The sequence below is a fragment of the Bactrocera oleae genome, chromosome 4 (genome assembly GCF_042242935.1).
Source record: "Bactrocera oleae isolate idBacOlea1 chromosome 4, idBacOlea1, whole genome shotgun sequence".
Taxonomy (NCBI): Eukaryota; Metazoa; Arthropoda; class Insecta; order Diptera; family Tephritidae; genus Bactrocera; species Bactrocera oleae.
The window spans coordinates 40,505,655-40,523,564 of NC_091538.1; the positions used below are offsets into that span (position 1 = coordinate 40,505,655).

The window sequence follows — 17,910 nt, forward strand, 5'->3', positions numbered from 1 at the left end:
TGAAGGAAACACTATCTTGTTTACTCTTCATCTCGAGATCCGAATATAATTCGAATTCCTCATAACTCAAATCTTCTCCCCTTATCTGATTTCTATATGAATAATGGCGTTTAATAGGCAGAAGGACTCTGTTCGACGACAAGCTACTGCAACTACCTGTATTTTGTTAAAATAATTTATGCTTCGGGAAAGCTCCTTCTTAAGTCTATTATTTGCGACATAATTCGCATCAAAATTGCTGTCGCAAATAAATAACTTTTTACGGTCGGATTATGTTGCATTTATTTGTAATACTAACACCCCGCTGTTGAATGCAATCTCATCTACGGTGAATGAAAAAAGGATTTTTTTTCATCCGATGGACATCCTTCAACGCATAAACCCCGATACGCACATAAGTATACATACATACATACGGGCATATATGCACAAAGATTAACTGGCAATATCGTAAAACATTTAATAATATTTAAATTTGTAACTTACCAGGATTTAACGTGGGAACAGATCCAATTCTCCAATTTTCAGCCCCCCTTGCATTATCTTCAACATGCGCAGCACAAACAAACGTGTTTCGTCTTCCAAATTTTTCGGCCAAATGAACAAAATACACTTTTTATTGTCAGTTGACCACTCGCGCACACTACGTTTACGGACTCGCGGCATCATGAAAAATAATATGTAATTAAAAACAATTTAAAATTGTACACCTGCGCAAGAACAAGATTTTATTATAACTGATGTTTTGGAATTTCGTTTCATTCTTTTGTTATTCCCTTTTTTATATTTTCGCACTTACCCAATAGAATATTTTCGCAGTTGACACCCATTAAAGTCATCAGAAATTACGTAAACAGGTGCATTTCCTCCATCAATAGATGAGAATATCTCTCCCTTCTGCTCTAGTTTTTGCCATTTGCATTTGGTCAAATCTCACCTACATGCCAAAAATGTACCTGCATTTTACTTTAATATTAAAATATTCACATATATATATACTTGGGTACATACAGTGTATCACAAAAATAAGTATGCACTATGTATATGCGTAAAAAAGTCATATTAATTTCAAAATAAAAATAAAACTTTTCGTGTTTTTTACAATAACAATTATACATAACATCGCCTTTTTGAGTATGATAGATCGATGTTATTCACATTTCCCGTTATTAAGAACCGTTTGATTTCCTCAGTAAAAACCAAAAATCACGTCACATAAATATGTATGCAATTTGCCATTTCAGTGTGTTTTCGAGTGGCACACAAGGTGGTACACTTTAAATGTATTATTCACGCAAAGTTTTACTCCGATACAATCATTGTTGCTTGGTTTGCATAGTGGAAAGTGAAAGAATCAGTTGGAATTTAAAATGGTGTTATATGGGAAATATGCGTCGGTGTTATCCGATTTATAGAAATATGAGAAGAATGTTATATACCGAATTTGGTTGAAATCGGTTAGGGCGCTAGGTGAACAAAACTATTATACTCTGTAGCAACAGGTTGCGAGAGTATAAAAATTATTGATGTTTGAGTTCACACATTACACTATTTAAATAATATGTTATCTGTGGTGCTGTTTGTATAGCACAATTCATGATTGCAATAATTGCATGAGTAATTGCTTATTGAACAAAGGATAACAATAAAACGGTGGTTAAGCGGCCGCGTTTCTACTCTTGTGGTGGTTGAGTTGTAAGCGTGAAGGAGTTAAGCTCATTCCGAATACGAGCATATAAGTTCGAATCCTAAAACTCATGTGAATTAAATTTTATTTATTTTTTTATTTTATTAATTAGAGTCTAAGCATATCATAATTCAATTACTTTAATGGCATATTTTACTTCCTGATATAATTAAAATATATCAGGAAAATATGTTCATATTTTTAGGTTTATTGAATATTTCCTTATTATGCGTAATTACACAAATGTGATAATCACACATACATTCTTAAATACACGTACACTGATACTTGCTTCTTCTTGCCCCGCACAAACAATGACTTTTGTCTACACTTTTTGCTTTTTGCGAGTTGAACGATCGCTGGCAAGGAGGGGTCAGGGGCGCATTGCCACTTTGGGCTAAATTGAGAAACTATGAAATAATGATAAGTAAACATATAAAAGTACTATATGGAGTGTGCTTAGAATATATACATAGAAGTAGTTAATGATTTCATATAAATGTCAATTTTATATAAATTTTATAATTTAATGCCATATAGGTATACTGCATAATATGAAAAAAATTTAAATATTATTTTAACTTGCTAATATGTCATGTTGCCAATTCTCCTCTCAGAAGGGAACATCAGATAAATTCTTCAGTTTCTGATTTTTAGCATCGTTTTGAGGAGGTAGCTTGTGGGCAAAATACAAATGCGAGGGTAGGATCAATTGTAAACTTGAAACTTATTCAATTTTACTGAAGACATTCAAATTCAATTTCATTCATTTTTATTCTCGCGCATTTGCGGTAGGAATTCTATATGAACACCAAATGTGGTTTACCAGGCGCACAAAAAAAAAAGCGCGGCGCAGAGTTATGAATGAACGCACTTTGCTTTGAAGCAGACGCACGTTCCTTATGAATGAATTTGTTGTCGTTGTAATATGAAATACTTAGAATATATGTCGCGAGTTTGCAATGAAATATTTTGCCTAAGATTAAATCCTATCAGATATTTTTTATACTCTTTTTTTATTTTTATAACTATTTTTTATTAAATGATATTTTAATTCTAATTTCATTTTTATTTCCCTCATTACTTACATTTTCTTGTCAGAAGTCAATTTCTTTCGTTTTTATTATTTAAATTTTTGCGCATACCAAAGAACATCTGTGCATATGTATGTATGTATATACATTTTGCTTATAGAGTGGTGTAGTTCGTTGCGTAAATTGATAGGTGTGGTGACATTTTATTTTCGAACTTGTTCGTTTTCGATGTTCCCTCATCGTAATTAACATTTTAGTACAGCTAACATTTGCTCCTTTTCTATTCATTAACATTCTCTGCTATAACTATTTGCGGGTCAGAATTTTCTTAACACAAAAATGGCCTAACAACTTTCATTTCATTAAAAATAATGTATCCTACTCCTATCTTATGACAAATACTATCGAATTCTTATAAAAATTTTGTTTCAAACACTTTTACAAATGCAACAAACTCCTGAGGCGGCTTTACTAAATTGCATTTGTCTATTTGATTTTGATAAATGAAGATGAATTCGTCCGAAGGAATTTCATCTCGTAAATAAGGTAATGGAAGAGAGCATGAGTGCATTTTGAAAGTTTTTAAATAAAGATAGCCGCAAAAATAACTAAAAGCATTTTCTTTTAAAAAGTTAATTTCTAAAGTACTATCTAAAGAAATTGATCTAAGAAGGAAGTGTTCAGGTCGTGGTAAGCCTTGAAAAGCCTGCCAAGAAAGGTCGTTTAAAAGTGAATTATTCCACACATTAAGTAGAACATTATTAATAAGATCCGAAATTAGCATCAGGTTCTAAAGGCAGCTCACAATTTCCGATATTTACATAACGTAGACACACGATTTCCTAAATAAACTAGAGAACATGTAAAGCGTTACTCTAGTACCTCCTCTGCTTCTAATCTGCCCTAAAAAATGTTCCAAACTGTCCTGACATAGTCATTTCGTCTTCAAGTATGGAAATCATTAGTGCGACAAAAATCGCTACAACCGTCTTAAACTGTTTATATTTAATAGCCATCCCTTAAAAAAACTAAAATTATTCGTCATTTCATAAAAATGAATAATATCCGATCAACTTACGCAAATCTTCAAAACCCAGTTCTATAGGGTTTTCAAAAAAAGAATTTGAGGCGTTAAATGAAGGCTCAACAATTAAATTAATATCGGGAATGGCCCTCGGACCCAATTTTTTTGCGTGGCGCATTTTTTCTTAAAAATGGCGTTTACAATCAAAAATGTGTTTAGGTTTTTCTTCATTTAATCTTTCAGAAACACCTAAACGTCTGAGCCAACATTTACGCCTATTAAAAGAAAAAAACATAATATATTCAAATTATAAAATAATATAATATAAAATATATATAATTATAATAGTGCAAAAAATGGCAAAACACGTAAACTATTTATTTATTTTAATAAAGCCGTATAGATATTTAATTTAGTTAGCTATTTTATAATTATTATAAATATTCAACGATAAATCGTTACTTCAAAATAATTTAAGAATGAAATTTAGATAAATTGTAAACTATCGAAACTCATATTTTAACACTTGTTACAATTATTTAAAACTTCTTTGATCACTTTTGCACTTAAATACTTATACATATGCAGAACTACAATAAATTGTATTATTAATAGCACATCCAAAATAATTAATGATATGCGCACAGTCGTTACTTCAAAAAATTAATTTTCTAAATTTTAATGTATCGAAAGACATTTTTACAATTATTTATCATATATCACATATTAAACACACTTTTTGCATTATTTAATTAATTTATTTTGTCATGTACTCACCGTTCGAGATCCGTTCCCTTACATGGAAAATGGTAAGTTCGTCCCTCCTCGCTGCAGCCTGCAACACACTTTCTCCATTTTAAGTTTGATTTTGGCTTTTCGGCTGTAAAATAACGTTAAAAATTATTAAATACATGCAAATTTATCTAATAAAAATTAAAATATACTTACCAGTTCACAAGCTGCGTGCTGTTTTTCTTTCGTTATTCTTCGTAATAACGGCCGTTACAAATGGAGAGTAAAAATTAAAAATGTCTCCATTCCCATTATAATTTTGTGTGATTTCAATCTGGCTTTGACAGGTCTGAGTTCAGTAGGTTTTGACGTCTAGCAATTGCTCTCTCATTTCCAGTGAGAGACGAGTTGGGCATCCCATTATCCCTGATGTGCAGTATGTTTAGGATCGTTGTTTTTTGGAAAACATAAATCTTCCTTTATTCCCATTTTTTCCGCACTCTGCAACAAATTATTTTTCAATAAATTAAGGTAAACCTCTTTGGTCATTATTCCATCGATTATAACAAGCACTACGATGGATTGCTCTGCGCACTGTATCTGATGATACTGATATATTTTTAGCAATTTCCAAACTAGTGGCTATTTTAAGAGCACTTTCAAATGTATTCTTTGATTCTTGACTATGCCTTTGATAAAACGTTCATCACGGTCCAGAAGCAATTTCGGTCTGCCAGACCTTAGTAAAGTTGATTTGCTACTTTCCACCATTTTTTCGATTTCCGATAAAGATTTACCATCTTTAGAGTTAGAAATTACAACTTTTCTTTTTTCTGAACTTAATTCTCTTCTCTTCATTATGTTTAAAATTATTACAATTGCAATTGTCACTTAACTTAAACTAAAGTGAATGACAGAAAATTTATGATTAAACAGACAAAATATGTGGTATGCAGAGGAATTTATTTGAAAGAAGTTCTCTGTTTTGGGAGAAAGTTTTCCAAAATATTAATAGAGTGGACGCGGGATTCCCTTTTAGTCGGGACGACATTACCAGAAAATTTTTAAATTATATGATAAAGTATAAGCGGATTCTAAAACGGAGTAGCACATATTCGGAGTTTGATAGAACTTCGCTAAAGCCAAAAAAACGTGAAGTTTTAATTTTATTTTGGAAGGGAAGCCTCTGCGGATAAAGAAATGGTAAACAAGTTATTGAAAGTGTTGGGTTAATACTGCTGTCTATGGCTAATCAAAATTGTATTAATCAGCAAAGGTTAAGGTACGTGAGTCGTGCATGGCGCATTTTTATATTATATACATATGTACATACATATACATATTTCACTGTTATCTTTGTTATAAACAAAAATATAGTAATCTTTTTTTTCCAAAAATTTAGCGCAGAGAAGTGTTCAAAAATGATCATGTGCGTTAGGACCACAAGGGCCCCACTTAGACGGCGTGCAGCAATAAATTTAGTTTTATTATTTTACACATTAAGATAAGAAATATGTTAGAATATACAGTCCACTAATCCTAAATATGTATGCTCAAATATATTTAACAGGCATACATACATACATAAGCAAACACATAAACAAATATACACTCATATGATAACTTGTAGACCTAAGATATATATTTAGGCAATTGATTACAAGTGCACATGAGCACTTGAAAACAATCCCATAACATGTAGCATAAACAATGTGCTACATACATACGGACATACACACACACACATGTATTGAGTTGTACTTAAAAACAACCCTATGTGGTGTGCGTGCCACATACGCACATACATATGTATAAATTTAATTAGATAGTAAGATTTGTAAATAGTATATAAGCGATGCATTTAACAAAATAAAATTAGAATGAATAAGTTCTCAGCTCAATGAAGTCTATTTCTGTCCCCCACCAGCGGTAAGACAATTAGAATCTTCATTGAGTTTAATAATTGGTCTTACAAATCAATTATTCAGAAGTACAAATAAGTATGTAAACTGTTATTTAAATAAACTTTATTCTAGTTTTAAATGGAAATAATCCAACGCTTTATTTTTATACTCTTGCAACATGTTGCTTCAAAGTATAATAGGTTTGTGCACATAACGGTTGTTTGTATCACCTAAAAATCGAGTTAGATTTAAAGATATATACATAAGTACATATTTATATATAAATGATCAGGATGACGAGACGAGTTGAAATCCGGGTGACTGTCTGTCCCTCCGTCCGTATGTCCGGGAAAGATGTAACTTGCGTAAAAATTAAGATATATTGATGAAACTTGGTACACATGTTTCTTGGTACCGTAACACGGTTTGTATTGCTGATGGGCGTAATCGGACCACTGCCACGCCCACAAAACGCCATTAATCAAAAACATATGAAGTGCCATAAGTAAACCGTCAGTTAAGATACAGTACTCAAGTTTGGCACCACCAATAATATTAAGGAGGGACACCTGTGGTTTGAAAATCTTTTAAAGTGGGCGTGGCCCCGCTATATTACCCAAATTTGCACAGGACACACTTTTTCAACTCTTGTTACAACAGTGTGACAATGGGTGAAATCGGATGATAACCTCGCCCACTACCCATATAACAATTTTGTTATAAACTACTAAAAGTGCGATAACTCTATAACTAAATACGGCAGAGACATTAAATTTTACAGCAGAGATGGCAGGTAATATTGTTATGACATTTCTACATGACAGTGCGAAAATAAGCGAAATCAGGTGAAAACCTACTTTTCATATAACAAAATTTTAAATTTCCTCTGATTGTTTCACTTTTCAGTATACAAATCAAGAACCAATCAATGTATCCAAAAAAAAATGTGTACGAATAGTGCCTTTAAAGTTTGCCATCTTATGACCACATTGGAGCAAAACTGTTCAAGTTCTCTGATACCGAAACTGTGTGTGTACCAGTTCTAATTATGAACTTTTTATTGAAAATATCGGTTAATCTGTGAGATATATTAAAGGAATTCGAAGAGAATCCTTTTCTGATATTAGTATGTCTGTATGTCAAAAAGAAGTTGAATCAGATCAATTATTCTCTTAGCCCCCATATATCTAATAGAAAGATTTTCGAACCTCCGACTGACTTCATACCGCATGTATAGGTCTATTCGATTGTAACTTACCCATGTATGCAAAATATAAGTTAAACTATAAGAATCTCAGGTATAATGAAATCCAGTTCCTAAATTCATTCGTCGGTGTAACCTGAGCTATATTTTGGTATGCCCAATACACGAAATATATACCGTTAGTCTTCTGCTCCACTCCGTAGTAAAAGCATGTGCTTATTCTAACCTATTTCGTGAAGTTTTAGACCTGTGGGTTAAATTTTTTTGTAAAGTGGGCGTGGCTCATTGTGGAAATGGGTAATATCGGATAATAACCACCCCCACTCTCCATATAAGTACTATAACTCACTGAATAAATAAGCCACAACCATTAAATTTCACAACTAGGATGGTAGAGAGGGACTCTTTAGGAAAATTCTGAACATTGGACAAGAGGTGTGACTCCGCCCACCTTTAGGCGAAATCCAATATCTCAGGAACTACTCGACCGATTTCAATCAAATTTGTTGAGTGAATTTACCCAAACAATCCTATTAGTCACTGCAAATAACCATGCCTAATATCCTCCGCCTTTATTCCCTGCAAGTTGTAATGTTATGAAATGTTCGGTTACACCCTTCTTGCCTTATTATTTCACTATTACTACGATCAGCTTATGGTAAAGAGACACCTTCAACAATAATAAAAGCAATCTGCATAAAGGCCCAGTTATGCATATAGTATTTGATTAATTTTTATTTGATTATTTTTATCTTTTCGCTCATCGCGTCTGTTGTGACACTTTGTTTTAATAATTCTACGACGACGAGCGATTGATTGAGGGAGTGCGGCTACGAAATTTTGTAAAATAAAACGTGCCTCGGATACCGGTTGTCGGATAAAAAGGCGGCTGCCTGGGCAAACATCGCCCGAGGACTAGGAGCAACAGGTTAGTAGATTTATATGTTTATGTGTTTTAAAGTAAAATTTTTATTACATCGTCTGGAACTTTTTCCTCTGTGTATTACATGTCACGTGACGATCGGCCGTGGAGTAGGCCTAAAAATGAAGGTGCCCGTCGGAGCAGCCGAGGTCAATTAAGCGGCGCCTACAGTTCGCATCAGCTGACCGTGTAGTGTATATACTATTACTTATTTGTGCTCGTGCTCCATGCTATTTTGTTTGCTTTTGCCAGTGTTTAATGTAAATGTTATTTTTTTTGCTTTTGGTAAACAACGACACAGCTTGTGGTCCATAAACTGATCAACCAGGAAAAATCAAAGAAGAGTATAACAAGTAAGGAAGGGCTAAGTTCGGATGTAACCGAACATTTTATACTCTCGCAAAGTCAAATGGTATACTCGTTTGAGATTTCTTTGTGGATTGGCTGATGTTTTCGATAGAAGGTCTTAGGGGCTTGAACAGTTAGTAGTTTTTAACAGTTCCGTTATATGGGGAGTGGGCGGAGTTGCCACCCGATTTCAACTATTTTCACACCGTCAATAGAAGTGCTAAAAACATTTGCTTCCAGTGAATTTTATTATTATAGCATTAGGGGTTTAGGAGATAAAATTTTATGTGCAGATGCCACTCCCTAATGTGATCCTGTGTACCAAATAACAGTCTTGTATCTTATGGGCGTGGCAGTGGTCCGATTACGCCCATCTGCAACACCAACCATCTCACGGTACCAAGAAACATGTCTACCAAGTTTCATAAAGATATCTCAATTTTTACTCAAGTTACAGCTTGCACGGACGGACGGACGGACAGACAGTCACCCGGATTCAAACTCGTCTCTTCATTTATATATACATAACCCTATATCTAACTCGATTAGTTTTAGGTGATACAAACAACCGTTAGGTGAACAAAACTATTATACTCTGTAGCAACAGGTTGCGAGAGTATAAAAATGAATGACGATGAATAAATTTTACGCCGAACGCCGATAGAGCACGTGCTTTTAGAAAAATAAAAAAAAAAGATCCTGGTGACTAAATATAGTTTTTATTTAGCATTGTTAGAACTTTTTGCTAGTAATGTTGTTGATTATGGATTTATTTAAATTCTGAGTACTTGAATTTATTATTTACCTTATTTCGTATGAATATTAAAGTAAGTATTTTTATTTGTATTCGGTCCATGCAATATATTTATATTTATTAAAGTGTTTTTAACAGATGCCATGCTGAGTACTAATATCGTTCAAAGTGGTGAGCCTGTATCTGAAAATATTGTTACAGCAAAACTTTTACATCAAAAGCAACGAAATACGAAACGATGCCGCAGGTATCGTCAAAAATGCAAGCGGCTAAAATACATACACATATAAACTGTGAAACTCATGATGAAGATAGAATGATTGAAAATAATTGAAAAACTGGTGAAAATGACTTAACGATTATAAAATACTTAGTATTTTCAGTTTTTAATATGTGTATGTCCTCTAAATAATTGTTAAACATTAAGTATTTCGTATTCTAAGATACAGAATTCAATAAAAATATTAGTTGGAGATCTAGTCTACTTTTATTATTTCCCATTACACAGCCCTACAAAAAAATATTGTTGCCCTGGATATCTGTGATAATTTTCATGTTTTCAAGGGTACAGATCACAAATATATTTATAAAAGCACTGAATGTGCTCTTATTTTTATGATATTTTTATGATTTTCCCAAATCTTATAATTTGAACAATAATCAGTTTTTTATTCATAAAAATTGATTTTATCGGTCATGATTAGGCTTATGCGCAACTTTTTCGCTCATACAAACATCACGTGATCCCTACTCTTAGCAATCCCCACCCCTTGCTCCGCAGAACAGCTAAGATCTCAGTTATTCGACAAGACGAAGTACTAACTCGTGAATCTAAATACGTTCTCATGAGTTTATATTCCTTTAATTACTGAATATATATTTAAATATATATTTGTTTTGTGTTGTTTTAAAATATGAGTTCGTCACGAAGAAAGTGTAAATATAGTTCTGATTTGTTTTGTTATATTTGCGGTGTTTATTTAACGAAAAAACAACAACGAAACATCACAGACTTCGTTAAGGAAGCTTACAATGATTATTTTAAAATGGACAAACTAGAAAAACCATGGGCTCCTTATAAAGTTTGTAAATTATGCGTTGAGTCTTTACGGTTATGGAAAAAAGGAGAACGTTCTGGATTAGACTTTGGTATTCCGATGATCTGGATGGAGCCTACAAATCATATCAATGATTGTTACTTTTGCGTTGTATATGCTAAAGGTTTTTATCGCAATCAAACCTGGAGATATCCAGATTTACAGTCCACAAAATGTCCTGTTAAGGGAACCATTGATAAGCAGAGACAAAATCATACTCCCACCATTACACATAAAGTTAGGAATGATCAAGCAATTTGTTAAAGCACTAGACAAGGACGGAAATTGTTTTAATTTCCAAAGCTTAGTATGGAAAAGTTGAAAGTTGGAATATTTGATGGTCCTCAAATTAGGCAAATGATAAAGGACTCAGATTTTATTAAAGTTATGAATATTCCGGAAAGTAAAGCTTGGGAAAGTTTTGTTATGGTAGTCGAGAATTTCCAAGGTAATCATGAAGCACCAAATTATGAAGAAATTGTACAAAATATGCTGACAAATTTTCAGATTCTAGGAGCAAATATGAGTAAAAGAGATTGTCCAAAAAAGAATGATAAAAGAAAAGCTAATAAAAGGCGTTTTATGGAAATATAGTAAACGTTTTTATCATCTTTTTCTCTGTTTACTTTAATGTTTCTTAATCTTTCAAAATAAAACTAATATTTTCAACATTTATGTCATTTTATTTCTTATTTTCCGATTTTTTTAGTTTAAAATGAAAATAATAATTTTTACAAAATTGAGAGCAATTCTTATAAAATCATTAATAATTTCATGAATTGTGAGCATAAATATATTCAAAATCAGTGTTATATTCAGGGCAACAAAACCACTGTATGCCAGTGTTATCATTCCAATTTTCAAAGTCAAAAATTAAGATTGATGAAGCGATGTTTATACTCTTATTGGAATATTATTTTGAAAATTTTTATTTAATGTCCAAAATGTAAAAAAACGTTTCACTTTTACTGTGGTTTCAGAAAACCACACAATCCTTTTTATTAATTGTTTATATTTTGTTTTTACTAGAAGAGCAATATGTACAGCGGCGGAAGTCCCAACGTGAAAGATTCACTCCGGCAGTGCGGTGCTCATGTACGACACTTGGCCATTGCTGGCAAATATGGATTTCTTAAAACCATTTGTTAAGGCTAAGCCGTAAGTTCATATTTTTAATGTGTTATAGACATATTTATTTTATTTATTATTTCATAGTAGGAGGCTGCTGGTTGATACAGCGGAGTATCCGCAGTTGATGCAGTCGCCACTGGAGTTGTCGGCATCAACTCCAGTAAAGCGGAAACGAGGAAGAACCAACAGTGATGACAACGGCAGTTTTAAAGAAGCCGTTGAATTATACAAAGAAGCTTGTAAGGAGCGAGCTTCTTAAAAAGGCAGCGAGACAGTGTAAGCATTCTTCAAAATGTTGGTGTCAATAATGAATGATATGAGCCAAGCTAAGCAGATGAAAGCCATACAGGTGCTTAGATGCTCACCAATAATTTAAAGGTTATAAAAGCGGAGCCAAAGGAATTTTTTAATTTTTTTAACTTATATGTAATAGTTTTAAGAATTTGTTATTTTACTTGTACCAATGTATATACTTGTATACTTTTATATATATATGTATGCATATATATAAATATGTATACATAGTATATATCCATATATATTGACTGAATTACTTTTTTCCTATTTTGCTGCATAGCCACATCTATATTTATTTATTTTTGATAATAGCTTTGAGAATTTGTTATTGTACTTGTACCTACCTTTATACATACATACATATACTTACATACATATATACATATGTATATACTAGCTGTCCCTGAAAACGTTGGTTTGCCATATACATACGTAATTTTTAGGAGATATTTTTAAAAATAGCTGACACTATAAGTGTGTCGGGGATGTAATTATAAAGAGGAGAAAGTTGTAGACAATTAATATTATTTATACTTTATATAAGTTAATAAATTTTTTTTATTAAAGTAACAAATATATTTTTAAACACAATTAGTTGTTATTTCTACTACTAATTATGGCAATCAAAAATAAACAAAGATTGATCTATCAACGCAATCGAGTATACGGTATTTTTGGTCTGTACGTCTTTAGCGAATACAAACAAACTGGATGGTTTGCCTACGCGAGAACATGTCCTATAAAGTAGTCCGTTGAAAAAGCATGGTGTACCCAAATCTAAGCCACAAACAGACAACGTTTGACCTTGTGACTTATTGATCGTCATTGCGAATGCTAGTCTAATTCGAAATTGAGTCCATTTGAATTCAATTGGCACATCTGTAAGAATTATAGGAGTTCATGGCATTCGCAATACATTTTCACCACGGAACTTGCCATTCAAAATGGTGGCTTCTATAATATTTTTCATTAATTTTTTAATAACTAATCGTGTGCCATTGCAAAGCCGTGGTGGGTTCAAATTTTTTAGCAAAATAACTGGAGATCCAACCTGCAGTTGTAAATGGTGCGGCGGAGCAGGACCGATAGATTTGTATGATATCAAGTCCAATGGCAACACCTGTTGTATCTTTGAAGTTAATCCATTGAAATCCACATATTTTGCTGCCAAAATCGCTCTTTCTGTCAGCAACTAAAAATTTTTATACTTTATGTATACATCGGGAAATAAATGGTCCATGAGAGTATTTTGTGAGTTGATGATTACGCAGAAATCGTTCGGTAATTTTATGCATCCAGTATTTTTATGTATAGCAACTTTTCCATTGCCAATATCTAACAGTTGTTTTAAGAAAGTTTCGGCAGATGGATCTTGGAGCATATGAACACATATGTTCACTGTCAGTTGTATATTTTCAATCTTACACCACAGCCGCGTTGATTTTCTCAGCGTATGTTGAACGTGGAATAACGGGAAGTGTCTATTTGAAATCACCTGAAAGGAGTTACAGACAGCCGCCATATAGTTTGTAGTTGTTTTTTTATATATTTCGATATCCTATCCAATTCCTCAGGCGAATGTTTATGTGTTCAATGCATTCATCCCAAATGATAATTTGCACTGTTTCGACACTGTAGCCATGAACGACTAGAATTAAATAATTAACGAAATAAGAAATGGTTTGCCAGTTCCACCTACTGCGTCAAAAAAAATCCCCCTTGCCCTGCCGAAACTGTCAGCATAATTGTTTTTTATAGTTACTGTAGTTCACGATTTATATACATAAGTATGTGTTGTTTCAATCAGATGCACTTCGATTTGGTGAACTCATACCGAAATGACTGATTGGAAAATGGTCAATGATCCTCAATAGCAATTAATGGATCATTGTACATTGCGTCACTGAATAATGTCGTTATACTTGTATCGTTGCACCTTGTTCGATGTTGATACAATATATCATCAGTCATCGAATCTTTGTGATTATCCCTCAACATTTGTGATCGGGTTGGGAAACATGCCTTACAAGAAACTACTGATGGGTTCACCAATACACTCACATTTATTATGTCAGTACTGACAGTCATATTATCAGTAAAATGACTGTCAATGTTTACGATTTTTCCAAAAGCAAATTCTGTATACGTCGAAAAGAGACAGTACACATTTCCATAGAAGTTCCGAGAAGTTGTGAAATACCTGGATATGTAGCTGTTATTTTGTGCGATTAACCAAAAGTGTTGCGTGCTCCTATGCATTCGCAATGCACATTGGTTACGCTGTAGACGGCGTCTGGCTGCATAACAGAAGTTCTTACATATTTACAGCTGTTTTCATAAAAATAGCAGTGCTCATGAGCTGCAACTTTAAACTTAATTTTATATATCAAAAAGTAAATGAATGTTCACAAATTTAATTTTGTTTTAACTTTGTGATTATTTTAAACAAAAACAAATCAATTTATTATTCAAAATGTTGTTAATTTTTTTTACATTATTAATTTAAACAAAAAAGTGCTGTTTACAGCTGTTCATAAAAATAGCAGTGAGTAATGAAAACAGTGGAATTAGTTGAAAAAAACATTGTTGAACTCCAAAAAACTATTTTAATTTGTTTTACGGCCTGGCATCTGCGAGGCACAGAATCCAACAAGTCCTGGCAGCGCTTGACAGGGATCCGCTCCCATGATTTTTGAACAACCTCCCAAAGCTGTGATCGAGATGTTGGATTTGCATTTGCAACATATCGTTTAACATCTCCCCATAGGTTTTCAATTGGATTTAAATCCGGAGACTGCGCAGGCCATGACATAAGATCGATCCGCTTTGATGCCATCCAGCTTTTGACCAGTTTGCTTGTACGTTTGGGGTCGTTATCTTGTTGAAACGTCCATTTTAGTGGCATTTCCCAATTGGCATATGGAAACATAACATTTTCTAATATGTTAACATATATACTAGATCGATCCATGATCCCATCAATCATGAATATAGGGCCCACTCCACTGTTAGAAAAACATGCCCATACCATAATACTCAATCCGCCGTGTTTAACTGTCTTCAAAGTGTACCTAGGATCGTACTCTGTGTTATGTGAACGTCTGACATGTTGTCTGGAGCCCTTTACACCAAATAACACAATTTTACTTTCGTCACTCCATAAAATATTTCGCCACTTTGTAATGGGCCAATTAAGGCGACTTTTGGCGAACTCCAAATGTGCTTTGATATGTCTGGTGGCTAACAGTGGAACTTTTCGTGGATGGCACGCTTTGAGATTTTGTTCTTTAAGACGTCGCCGAATAGTAACGCCACTAACATTCAAGCTTAAGTAATTTTTTATCTTGCTGGACGATGCAAAAGGCTGCGCCCTGCTATATCGCACAATAGATCGGTTCTCATGAGGCGTGGTTTTACGTTGGATACCACGATTTTCGGGCATTTCTTTAAAGTTTAAAGCATTATGAATCGTTTTAGCAGAACATCCACATATTTCTTGGATGTCTTTATATGTTTTTCCCAGGTTTCTTAGTTGCACTATAATATTTCTTTTTTCAGGAGTACAATGTTTGCCCCTGCCCACTAAGTTAAAAAATATAAATTTATTTTAGTGTTTTCTAATATTAATAATAGTCACTAACACAAAACCACTTACTTTTTATCAATTAAACGTCTTAACAAAATTTTTTTGGCTTATCAAGATACGCACTGCTATTTTAATGAACAGCCAAGGACTGGTGCTTCTAGCAAAAAGAGTTGTTCATTTGTTTAAATCTCGCAAATCTAACGGGATTTTTTCGTTTCTTCCTTATACACATTCCATTCTACAACAACAATGCGTAGAAGTTGGAATAATAATAAAAATATCATTACTTGATTGCATTTCTCGCACTGCTATTTTTGTGAACACAGCTGTATGTATGTATACATATATATCATTCACATTGTTTGGATATGCGTGAGGACATAGGACTCTCGCAAAGTCAAGTAGTATACTCGTTTGAGATTTCTTTATATATTTTAATAACTAGAAGTAGGAACTGCTGCCTCAGTTATTTTAATTCACAGTGAAATTAATTAAAGCAATTTGTAAACTAAATTTACAAAATCATGAGAAATCGTTGTATAGGCTTATAATTGATTTTATATAGAATGCATTACAACTGTAGGTGAGGAGTATGAAAAGATATCGTTTTTGAACAATGAATAACATTTTTTATTTATTATATCGATATTATTATACATGTTTCGTTTAAAAATAATGAATATTAACAATTTTAAAAATTATATTATTATATTAATTTGTATATTTACAATATTAAACATAAATTTTTGTAGAGATTCTTATACATACATATATCCATAATATATTTATTTTCTCCTTATACTATTTAATTTCTCTCATATATTGATATACTACAATAATGTCAGTAATTGCATTAACATGGGAAGGATCCATGTTTGAAAATGCCCAATCAATTTGTGTACCGGCAGGTGTAGTTGAATATTCTGCACCAAGCAGGGAACTAAAGTTTTTTTCTTGGAGCAGATTTCTTATTGCAGTCCCTGTAGACATTAAAAAAATTTTAAAATCTCCAACAATTAGCACATTTTGATTGCCTAACTCAGAAGTAAGAATTTCCTGAAGTTCTACAATTAATTGTCTGACAGAGAAAGCTGAATTTCTATATAGAACCAGAATATTAATATTGAAACATTTAAACAAAACCGCTTCTAAAATTTTGCGGCCTGAATATATTTTCTTTACAGCCTTTGATTCTATAGAGCAAGCAATACTATGCTTTGCATATATTATAATGCCCCGTTTATTTCTGTTGGTTGTTTCCGTGCTATTTATTCTCAGCTCGTTAATTGGAGTAAATCCTGGTAAGTATATCAAAATTTTCGCAAGGATAACTCCAAGTTTCTACAAAACATAAAATATCTGAAGATAGCATCAAACAGTCGCTTTTTATATCATTAATGTGAGCGTGAAGACTCTGAACATTATGGAATAAAATTTGATGTCCTGATGTTCGGGAAATCATAAAATTGAAACTTGTTGTCAGAGCTTTATTTGTGTTCAATTCCCTCAGTTCCCTAAATACAGGATCCGATTCAGAAAATTTGTTAGGAGGAATAAAATTTCCTATGATGAATAGACCTTCTGCAGAAGTAGCTCGACTACAAGCGACATATATTGAAGCTCTAGGCATTCTGGGTCGAGTATGAACTACAACTTTATTATATGTGGCATCTTGACTTTTATGAATACTTGTAGTTATTCCCTTAGCCGGAACAACTGGAAACTGATTTATTTCAATTGAAATTTGTTCATTTCTTTTTATTGAAAAGATTTTATAACCTTTTCAATTGGTGTTCAAGAACTTTCTAGAGGATGAGGCTTTTTTGATCGTGCTATCAAACCAACAGCAGGTTCCAAAAATTTAATCCACAGAATTGTTGGAAAAGAACAATGGAAATCAATTTGCATAAGTTGTCCAGCTGCCCCATTAACCAAGCCATCACACGTGTTTATGTTCACTGTAATCATATATTTGGCGAAGGTTTTTAGTGTCAATTCAATTAGAATACGATGTGTTATGCAAGTCTGCTCATTATCGTTTACAATGAAATCTTGCTGTTCATTCCGCCAAGGATAGTAAAACATTACCATTTCGAGGAAATACTCAAATCTGGGTTAAACCTTCTATACCGAATTATACAAGGTTTGGTACGTTTTTTAACAAAACCACTACCGTCTTTAAAAGGCATG

General features: G+C 32.9%; 2 long non-coding RNA genes and 1 pseudogene across 2 annotated transcripts; 2 read left to right on the plus strand and 1 right to left on the minus strand.

The window, feature by feature from the left end:
• Positions 1-466: 466 nt before the first annotated feature.
• On the minus strand, positions 467-1,259 carry LOC138856995 (uncharacterized). The gene is made up of 3 exons (XR_011395973.1): positions 1,012-1,259; positions 800-956; positions 467-710 (listed from the first exon to the last, which is right to left on the minus strand). It is a non-coding gene; the product is annotated as an uncharacterized lncRNA (long non-coding RNA).
• A 3,123-nt stretch (positions 1,260-4,382) lies between these two features.
• Positions 4,383-6,529, plus strand: LOC118682861 (uncharacterized). The gene is made up of 2 exons (XR_004978650.2): positions 4,383-5,759; positions 5,880-6,529. It is a non-coding gene; the product is annotated as an uncharacterized lncRNA (long non-coding RNA).
• A 1,850-nt stretch (positions 6,530-8,379) lies between these two features.
• On the plus strand, positions 8,380-14,170 carry LOC138857056 (uncharacterized; annotated as a pseudogene).
• Positions 14,171-17,910: the final 3,740 nt, after the last annotated feature.